We start from the raw sequence: 11,191 nt of genomic DNA, 5'->3' as shown, positions 1-11,191 counted from the left end.
CGCGGCTGATATTGAGAGAGCCGACCGGGGTGGGGGGGGTCCATAACCTCTTGCCCCCCCCCTCCCATCCATGACAGGGAGGAAGGGGGCGCTGAGTGCCTGCAGGAACGGCGTTCCTGCACAAAAAAAGTGCAGGAACTCCGTTCCTGCAGGACTCAATCCATAGGCGTGCCGCGGGGATTAGGGTGTGCCCAGGCACACCCGGCACACCCCGTGCGCACGCCTATGCACACTACATTCATTACACATTCACTATACACACCACATTCAGTCCCGCATCATTGTCAGCGGACTAGGTAGGGCATGGGCGGACCCGTGGGGCCCCAGACCTTGTGCTTTGTCAGGGGTCCCAAAATTTCTGATGGCGGCCCTGTGCAGTGGTTAGTACCTACCAAAAGTGGTGCAAGGAACTGGAGTCAAAGTCATGGGCACCCAAGGTTCATTAATGCATATGAAGAGCGAAGGCTAGCCCATCTGGTCTGGTCACACAAAAGAGCTACTGTGGCTCAAATTTCTAGAACAAATTATAGGGAGACACTAGTTACCAAAACAACTTTAGCTTATAGGAGCCGTTTTTGTGTATTGGTCATGCCTCTGAAGTCTCACTGCTCAATTCTCTGCCATTTATGAGTTAGGTCATATTTATTTATGTTTATGCAGCCCTAGTCAATTCACCCATGGCTGGGATTCATACAGCCTGCATGAAAGATGATTTTCAACCAGATAAAAACTTCTAAATTATCTCCTACTCTTATCTCCTACTCTTTAAATCCAACTTTAATCGCAGACAGGAGGCTAGCAAGCAGTGCAGTAGTGAAGAAATATTAAATTAAACAGACTGTGCAATAAAGTAAGTGTAAACATTAGATAACCTTTGCAGGAAGTGTTTAGGAAGGCTGTGCAAGTCACTTTCTGGGAGTTGTGATTTGGTCTACATAATCAAAGTGACTTAACTCCAAAAGCAGAGAATTGAGCAGTGTGACTGCAGATACATGATCTATACACCAAAACAGCTTTGCTTTTTTTTTTTTTTTTATCGAAAGTAGTTTTGGCGACTATAGTGACCCTTTATTGCTGGCCACAACAGTAAGGTTTTAGAACACATAGTCCATCGCAGTTTGCTGCACATGGGCTGCAGACCAGTCAACATTCCCATGATGACCCTTGTCTACTACCACCAAAAGTGCCTTCAATGTGGATGTGAGCATTCAGAACTAGACCATGGAGCAATGGAAAAAGATTGCCTGGTCTGATGAATTACATTTACTTTTAGAACAGGTAGAGGGCAGGTGCATGTGTGTCATTCACCTGGGTAAGAGATAACAGCAGGATACACTGTGGAAAATGGGCAGGCTGGCAGAGGTAGTGCTATGCTCAGGTCAATGTTCTTCTAGAAAACCTTGGATCCTGGCATTCATGAGGATGTTACTTTGACATATACCACCTACCTAGATATTGTTGCAGACCATGTACACATCTTCCCTGATGGCAGTGGGCTCTTTCAGCAGAATAAAGAACTTATATCATGGTGCTGCTAATGTAATAGTGCCAGAAACCACAGAGGTCTTGTAGAGTCCATGCCTCCACACATCAGAGCGGGTTGGCTGTACTAGTGGGACCTGCATGATATTAGGCAGGTGATTTTAATGTTGTGGCTGATCAGTGTAGGTGAACCTTCACTGCTGTTAATTGAAGACAAATTAGTAAGTTGGCATAATATTGTTCTCTTCCTACTAAAAATGAGACACATACTCCAAATTAGACATATACTCCAGAATCCAGATAGCGGAATAGATCAGACTCAGAAGTCCATCCAATAATAGAGTGACAGCAAAATAGTAGGTAGGCAAACATGGTCAGCTTCCAGGAATTGCCTGTTCAAAATGGCTGCATGCCACTTTGGTGTATTGTTCTATGGAACTTTGATATGTATATTTATAAAATCTTCACACCCTATCATTCTCTTTATGCCGACTCATTTTTATAGTAACAAACAATTTAGATTGTTTTTCACATTTGCGGACGTGTATATATATTTTTTACATTCGGCCCTCCATACCCATTTCAGTCAAAAATTTGGCCCACCAAAACAAATTACTTTGAGACCCTGGATTTAGATTGATAGGGTAATTTTTTGTGGAGCATTCTATTTTAACAGATGTATAACTCTACTACTGCTTGTAGGTGTCACTGGAGCGCCATCTAGTGATTGAATTACATTTTTCCCACACACATATTTATAAATTGTTTAATTCCCTGTAGCAGCAACATTGTTACTCTCTATCTATATCTGAATACTTTGTATCCAGTGTTTGTCTCTTTTTGAATTGCCAAGAGTCTCTCTTGATTAATTAGATAGAGAAAGATTAGAAGTATAAATCTGCCTATCTGGGTAGTTGTAGACTCGCCTTACGGGTAGAGTCAACGTGCTGTCAGAGAATTACAATTGCAGGCAACTGATACTATCCATGAGTGCTAACTTGGCCCAGATTACAAAGAGTTTTGTTATCTCTCACTGTATATTTAATTTGAAGATGCTGAGATCTGCTTTAAGCGCTCTAACAATTCCCTCTGTCTCGTTCGTATAATCTCTTACTATCTACCAATAAACACTATTATTCTCTTTAAAACAAATTTTTGTAGCAGGAAACAGTTTAGATCCTAGTTTTCCTTTTTTTGCACGTGTCTGTCTATATCAATTTTATGCATGCAGCTCTGCATACCTATGTCAGTGAACAATTTGGCTCTCCAGAACAAATGTGTTTCACACCCTCGATTTAGATCGATAGAACGCTCCACAAAAATGATCCTATTTCACCTAATGTGCAGCTCTGCTTGTGTGGCACTGGAGCGCCACCTAGTGATTGCATTTTATTTTTTACAAACACATTTATACAATACATCAAGCATGTCAAACTCGCGGCCCACAAGGAACTTCCTGGCGGCCCAGCCAATCAGGAGCACTGGTCAAGGGGGCACCAAAATGACTTGTCAGACTCAGCCTGCCCACTCAGGCAGCATGCAGTTCCCTTACGGAGCCGCACGCACAGTACACTAGGAGGGGGAGCGCCTCTCATTTTTCTCTCTCTTTTCCAATTCCCCGTGCCCTCCAAAATAATATGGTTACAGGTTATTTTGGAGGGCACGGGTTCCAAAGTTTAATTCAGAGATTATATAAATAGGTAGGGGCTGTTGGGCTTGTATCTCCGAGGGTGAGGATGGGAGTTGGCCTTGCGGGACCACTCAACTGAGGCGAAGAGGTCTATGAAGAAATTATTCCTAATTGGTGAGGATTTCTTTAATAGTTTTTTGTTCTCTCTCTCCTCCCTTCCTTTTCTCAGTCATTCTGTTATACCAAACTAAAGTACATTTAAAAATACGTTTTTCCACCTTTTTGTTTTCCATCTATAAATAGCTATTCTAGTTTAGTACGATTTCCAAGGGCAAGTCCAAACTCTTCCATTTCAACCTAAATACACCTAAATCTGGTTAGTAATTTTACATTCTCGCTAAAAGTTTCTCTCCCTTCCCCTCTCTCGGTACAATGTTTTTTTTTTGTTTTTTTTTTAAAGTAATAGTTTATTGGGCTTAGTAGTATAGTATTAGTAACACACAAGAAGTAAATGTTGACATTGACCAGAAAGCCAAGAATTGATCAAACTGTATCTATCTGTAGCATAAAAGAGTTGAACATAGATATATCAAAGCAATTGCTGAAATACAGAGTAAATGTTTGGCAAGAGAAAAGGGCATAATGTAATGTATAAGACCCCCTGTTTTCAAATAGAGTCAAAGAAACTCCGTAAAGTCTCTGGAAATCATTTACTCAGATATATGAGTTTCAAAACAGTCAATGTATTGTGGGCATAATACTAACATGTTTTGCAGACTATTTTAGGTATTGTATGACAATGAAAGACAAGGTAGGAACTGCAGAGAAATTGAAAGTCTACACTGCAAGTGCTGAGATCCAGTTTGGGAAAAACCTCACGCACTTCTACGTGAGTATGTCACACCATATTACAGCATAGTTAGAAAAGCAATGGATGGAACACCTCCTTATAGAACCATACAATCCAGACATAAGCAGAATTGGAATAGAGTAATTTATTGTTTTGCTGAGCCAGATATTGCTAGTGAAGCTCATGCATTTTTTTTTTAAATTCTTTATTTTGAAGTGCATGTAATTAAAGCATTGACATATGAGATCATCATGCCCCAAGAGCATATGTTCCCGGTATAACAGTAGATTTACAAAGACATGGCATGACAACACAATGCACATTTTGAAAGTATGCGGTATAGACCATTTGGTAAATTCAAGGTTGTAAATGTTAAGGTGGAAATGCAAGAAACGTCTCAGTAGGTCAAAACCATTACTAGACATTAGGTAAATTATAATAAAATAAAATCTGCATATTTACATCTGCCTGTAGATCAGGTTGTCTGTTAAGTTAAGTCGACTGTGTCAGAGTGAGCAGTAGGCAACTATGTGTGTGATAAGGTACAGTGTGTGTACATATGCGTAGCTTGTTTTTAGCAAAGTGTATGAGTGAGTTTGAGTGAGTTTCACGGGGTGAGGCTGAACTAAGTGACTATTCCTGTCTGTGATCCCTGTGGGGTAAATAGCAACACATTGGCATCAGCAATACAGGTAGAGTCAGCATCGGCCCATTGAAAGGGCTTGTTAGAGTCACTTTTGGGAAAGTTCAACATAACCCAAGAAAAAACAAAGAAGGGCAACTAGAAAAGAGAAAACAACATGTGATGTCGGTAACTGGAGAACTTGCATTGTCCCGGTTAGTCCTCGGTGCCCTCCTGTGGCCTCGCGGGACTCCGGAGCCTCGGTAAAGCGTGGGTCGTGTGGGTAAGAGAGTCTCTTTATGGGGGTCCTCCCTCCCTTTCAGGTGTGTGTCTCTCGTAGTTCTGCTTCCTCGGTTCTGCTTCGCGTTGATGTTCGACGATTTCTGGACCCCTGTGGTGGGCTGCTCTGAGGGGGTCGGTGCTTGCATAAGGAGACCGTTTAAGAACTTCGTATGATCTTCAGTGGCCGCCAGGGTGTGGATTGCGTCCCCTTGCGATACCACCAGTGTTCCCGACAGCCCCCAGCGGTTTTTGATGCCCTGATCTCGGAGGGCCCGGGTGATGGGCGCGAACTTGCGCCGTTCGAGGAGAACCGCGAAAGGCAGGTCTTCGTAAATAGATATCCTATTGTTGGCGATCGTGCCATGACAGCTGTTTTCACTGTAATGTCTCTCGAGACCACTATAATGTCGCGGGGTGCGTCCGCGGGTGCTGCGGGGGCCTTCCTGACCCTGAAGGCCGACGTCAGTGGTGGCCGGTCGCCTTCCGTCCGTACTCCCAGTGTTTGCAGGACTTCGGTGGCAAACCCTAGCAGGGCTTCTTGTCCTACTGTTTCCGGGGCCCCTCGGATTCTGAAGTTTTTTCTCCGGTGGCGCGTTTCTAGGGAGGTCACCGTGCGAGAGAGGTGTTGCACTTGTTGGGAAAGGGCAGTGATCCGAGAGTCGGTGTCATCAACCCTTTTCCCTCTCTCTTCTTCTCTGGCCTCTATAGCACTCATGCGGCGGTTAAGGCCTCCTATTTCCACTTGGACCCCCGCATGGTCCGCCTTCCACACCGCTCTCAGATCCTGCAGGAGATTCTTTATGTCTCCCTTAGTGGATGGAGATTGATCAGAGTCCGATTCCGCTCTCTGGTGCACTCCGCTGTGGGTCTGGTGTGAGTGAGTTGCCTCATCCTCCCCTGAGTGCTCTGAGTCACTCGAGCCGCTTGGCTCCGCAGGCGCCATTGTTGTTTGGGTTTGCCGTGGCGGCCTGCAGGACAGCCTGATGTCAGCGTGTGTCTGACCCTCCGCTTGGGCAGTTTTTCGGTGCTTACTGCCCATTTCACTCCGAGGGGTGTTCTGAGTGTGTAGGAGGTAAATATTTGAGCTCTGTTGCGGTATGAAAAGTCTATTTTTAGGCCTCAGGAGCGGGAGCTCTGCAAGTGTGCGACCGCTCAGTAGCTCAGCTAGCCACGCCCCCCTCCCTTGGTACAATTTTACTTCTTACATTATCTAGCAATAATCTCATGTCTTTTGTCTATAATTACTTCTGGGGTTACTACGGTTATAACTCACTCAATAAAATACATTTTAGGTGGCACGTGGAGTGCCATCTTACATTCTATCTTGTTCTATAAATCCTCAAAAAAAAGTTTTTTTTAAATTTAATTTTGTTTAGGTCTTGGGAAATCAACGTCTCAAGTACTTAAATATGCCCTACCAGTTCACTAGCAAGGTACGGGTTAAAAAATATGGATACATTTTTATTATTAACCTTACAAGATATGAAGTAACCATTATAGAAATCCTTGTCAATTAGGAATAATTTCTTCATAGGCCTCTTCGCCTCAGCTGAGTGGTCCCGCAATGCCAACTCCCATCCTCACCCTCGGAGGTACAAGCCCAACAGCCCAATGCATAGTTAGTGCCTTGCATTGTGTCATAGTCATGGCTTCACCTTTTACGGCCAATCTATCTTAAATCTTATAAATGTCACCGAGAGGCCAACACCCGCCACTTACGTCTGTGGCATCAAAAAAGCCCCCACGAGCCAAATCATAGGTAGAGTTTCTCAAAGCCACTTGGCAATTAGTTAGGGCATCACCTGTCAACTAACTGGTTGTAATAATATAATTTCGCCTCTTGGCATTAAACTAGTGAGCTGGGTTACTTCATACCTATCAGGATAACATAATAATCAAGTAATTTCCTTCACACCCATAGCATGTCTAAAGCTTCACTTCAAGGAGATGACCTGTCACTTACCAGCACCCCGACCAAACTAATTCCCAGATGAAGCAAACAGCTGTAGCCAGCCCAGCGTCCAGCTACAGATCTTGGACAATTCCTAAAATCACGGCAGAACTTAAAAGAAAGAACATTCCCTTTCCTTCCACAGCCAGGAAAGCTGAACTATTTAGCTTGTTAAACATGCATAATGATAATGAAAGTCCTGGTCCTAGTTCTGAATGTAATATCCAAAATAGTTTGTCAGAACTGCATAACATGGTATCCTCTCTGGTGGCTTCTGTAGCTACTATTAACAACAGTTTGGATAATCTGGAATCCACTAACTACACAAGCATCACGGATGTCCAACTTCCCATAGCTCATCCAGAAGTTCAGGAGGAAACTCTAATCCTTTACCTGCTAAGACAGTCTTCCCCAATCTCCGGCCCTCCAGATGTTGCTGAACTACAACTCCCCTGATTCTCAGCCTATTTCATTCATAGAATCAAGGGAGTTGTAGTTCAGCAACATCTGGAGGGCGGGAGTTTGGGGAAGCCTGTGCTAAGAGTACTAATATCATCAACCCAGTACATCTTATCCCACAAAATTTAAAACGTGACTTATTAGAAGGTAAAGATGGTAATTCGGCTCCTCTCCTCAATGCTTCACAGGATATAATTTAAAAACAAGCCATACACGTTTGGTGATTTATCTGTGATAATGAAGTCTAGAGACCCCAGACTTAACAGGAAACTAAATATGCCAGAGTCTGCTTTAGCTTTTGGATTATTTAGAGACATTATTTGCTCTTCTTTTCCCCACCGTAGAGAGGAACTAGATTTATACTTGCACAAGCTGGTGGACCTAACTTATAAATACGGAGACTACGCATTCTACGACTCATGAGGGCCGGCGCTTCCTATAGGCGACTTAGGCAGTCGTCTAGTGCGCCCCTTAAGAATTTGTGCCGCCAGGAGGGCCACCCCCTCAAATGTTGCAGCCACCTTAGCGCTCTGTGGAGAGCCTCAGGAAGAGAGAAACATGTATTGCTGACCCTGTAGTGTTAAAACCACCATCTAGCCCCCCTGCCGCCATAAATATAGCACAATCTTACTTGTATTCAAGCCTGAAGCTGCATGCGGTTTGTCTCAGAAAAACAAGCTGTCTGCTGACATCATCAGAAGTGGTGGCCTGATCCAATCACAGTGCTTCCCCATAGGATTGGCTGAGACTGACAAGGAGGCAGATCAGGGGCAGAGCCAGAACAATTCAAACACAACCATGGCCAATCAGCATCTCCTCATAGAGATGAATTGAATCAATGAATCTCTATGAGGTAATTTCAGTGTCTGCATGCAGAGGGAGGAGACACTGAATGTTTGGATGCATTTTAGGCAGCAATGACCCAGGAAGAACCTCTAACAGCCATCTGAGGAGTGGCCAGTGATGTTATCACTAGGCTGTAATGTAAACACTGCATTTTCTCTGAAAAGACAGTGTTTACAGCAAAAGGCCTGAAGGTAATGATTCTACTCACCAGAACAAATTCAATAAGCTGTAGTTGTTCTGGTGACTATAGTGTCCCTTTAAGAATGTGGCATCTCTTTTTATCCTCTTGGAACGGCAGATCCTTATTCGTTCCACCCATTTCTGACGATTCCCCTGTAATATGGACTGACGCAGCCGGAGCCATAGGTTACTCAGCTATATTCGGCAACGAGTGGGTATATGATATTTGACCACTATATTAACATTAACATTTTGCCCATAACAAAACCTCTACTCTAGAGAATTTTAACAAGACCTCGGCACTATTTGAATTTTTTTCAATGGTAGCATCAGCTCACATATGGGGCAAAGAATGGAAAGGTAAAACAGTTAGGTGTTTTTCGGACAACTTAGCAGCACGTAACATACATTATTAACAAAGGCCGCTCTCAATCCCTTACTATAATGAATTTAGTAAGGAAACGTACCTGGTTAGCAGCTAATCAACAGTTCTGTGTATATTGCATCAACGTACCAGGCATTCTGAACAACACAGCTGATGCTCAGTCACGTTCTAATTTACAGGAATTATTTAGACTACATCCTACAGCGAACGTTCAGCCCAGAGAACCTCCACAATTCAAAGACCTAATTATGCTTTAAATCTGTTGTTAAAACACAGTAGGTCACTTGCACAGGCTGGTTTGTCAATTAACACAAAAAAGCTTACGCTAGAGCATATAGTGTGTTTAAGAAGTTTGTTTATGACTTTAATGTAATAAATATTTTTTTCTAGAGAAACCCTGGTTGCAGTCACAACTTCTCGCCACATCTCTTTGAAACTAGCATACAGAACCATTAAACTATACTCAACATGCATACAACATTACATGTTAACACTATACCCAAACAAAACTCCAACCTTATCTTCATATCCGGTTAAAAGCGTACTGAAAGGTATTCAGAAATTAAAAATTCAAAAAAATCCTTAAAAAGACTCCCCATAGACCGTAACATCTTTAGGAAAATCTCTGAATTAATACATAAAAGACCTTTTGACTACCCCACACATTTGGTAATTAAGCATATTTAGCATTCTACTGTTTCCTGAGACCTAAAGAATTTTATGTGGAAATATAAAAAAATAAATAAATATGGCCCGACTTTAAGTCATGCCTTAAGCAAAAATTCTTAACAAAAGTAAACGACCATTATATACGGTCGATCCCTCATACTAAAACTAGCCAGACAGGCCCCCCAGTAGAAATTATCTATTATCCTACTTTTTCCAAATGGTGTCCAGTACAAGCATTGGACAATTAAATAAAAAATAAAAAAAATCAGATCATAAAAATCCCTGATTACCCACTATTATCTCTACAAGGGAAACCTCTTACCACTAAACAATTCATGCTATACATACGCACACTATTACTCTAATTAGGCCTCAATCCAGCCTCCTTCTCAGGTGATTCATTCCGCATTGGGGCAGCCACAGCAGCTTCTAGTAGCCATGTTCTGACACATATCATTAAGAACATGGGATGCTGGAAATCCTCTGCATACAGACTTGCTTTCTACAATATGTCTAAATAATTGTTACTTGTGGAATATAAATAAAATAGTTATCATTTTTGCCCTCTTTATTGCAGGTTTCGGCACACCTCAGCCGACTTTTGTTCTTATCGAATTACATACTTTTAATTATACGTCCTATCATTATCCCATACACAAAAATATGATATATACATACACACACACACACACACACACACATATATATACACACACTGAACAAAATTATAAACGTAACACTTTTGTTTTTGCCCCTATTTTTCATGAGCTGAACTCAAAGATCCAAGACTTTTTCTACGTACACAAAAGGCCTATTTCTATCAAATATTGTTAACAAATCTGTTTAAATCTGTATTAGTGAGCACTTCTCTTTTTCCGAGATAATCCATCCACCTCATAGGTGTGGCATATCAAGATGCTGATTAGACAGCATGATTATTGCACAGGTGTGCTTTAGGGTGGCCACAATAAAAGGACACTCTAAAATGGGCAGTTTTATCACACAGCACAATGCCACAGATGTCGCAAGTTTTGAGGGAGCGTGCAATTGGCATTCTGACTGCAGGAATGTCCACCAGGGCTGTTGCCCATGAATTGAATGTTCATTTCTCTACCATAAGCCATCTCCAACGGCGTTTCAGAGAATTTGGCAGTACATTCAACTGGCTTCACAACCGCAGACCAGGTGTAACCAAACCAGCCCAGGACTTCCACATCCAGCATCTTCACCTCCAAGATCGTCTGAGACCAGCCACCCGGACAGCTGCTGCAACAATTGGTTTGCATAACCAAGGAATTTCTGCACAAACTATCAGAAACCATCTCAGGAAAGCTCATCTGCATGCTCGTCGTCCTCATCGGGGTCTCGACCTGAATGCAGTTCGTCGTCATAACCGACTTGAGTGGGCATTCAATGGTGTCTGGCACATTGGAGAGGTGTCCTCTTCACCAGGGCCGGTGCAAGGATTTTTGCCGCCCTAGGCAAACAAAAATTTGCCGCGCCCCATATGTTCTGCCCACCATGTGACATCACAATGCACCACCCATATGATCTGCCATATGGGTCAACGCCAGTTCTGCACAAAGTGTCTTTTACCTGAAAAGGCAGTGTGTGTTCACATTAATAAGCCTGTAGGCACAGGCTATATACACCAGAACCACTACATACTGCTTTAATAGCATGCTAGACCCTGCAGGAGGATAAATTTATAGAGAAGATTACACAAAGTTTTACAGCAAGTTTCTATCTAATTGAAAGTGAAACAATTTTTCATGCAGGCTGTGCCAGTCACATGCAGGGGAGGTGTGGCAAGGGCATGAACGGAAAAAACGTGA

Source organism: Pelobates fuscus, chromosome 5 (genome assembly GCF_036172605.1).
Source record: "Pelobates fuscus isolate aPelFus1 chromosome 5, aPelFus1.pri, whole genome shotgun sequence".
Taxonomy (NCBI): Eukaryota; Metazoa; Chordata; class Amphibia; order Anura; family Pelobatidae; genus Pelobates; species Pelobates fuscus.
The sequence above is the reverse complement of the archived record's forward strand: the minus strand, read 5'-3'. Positions refer to the sequence as shown.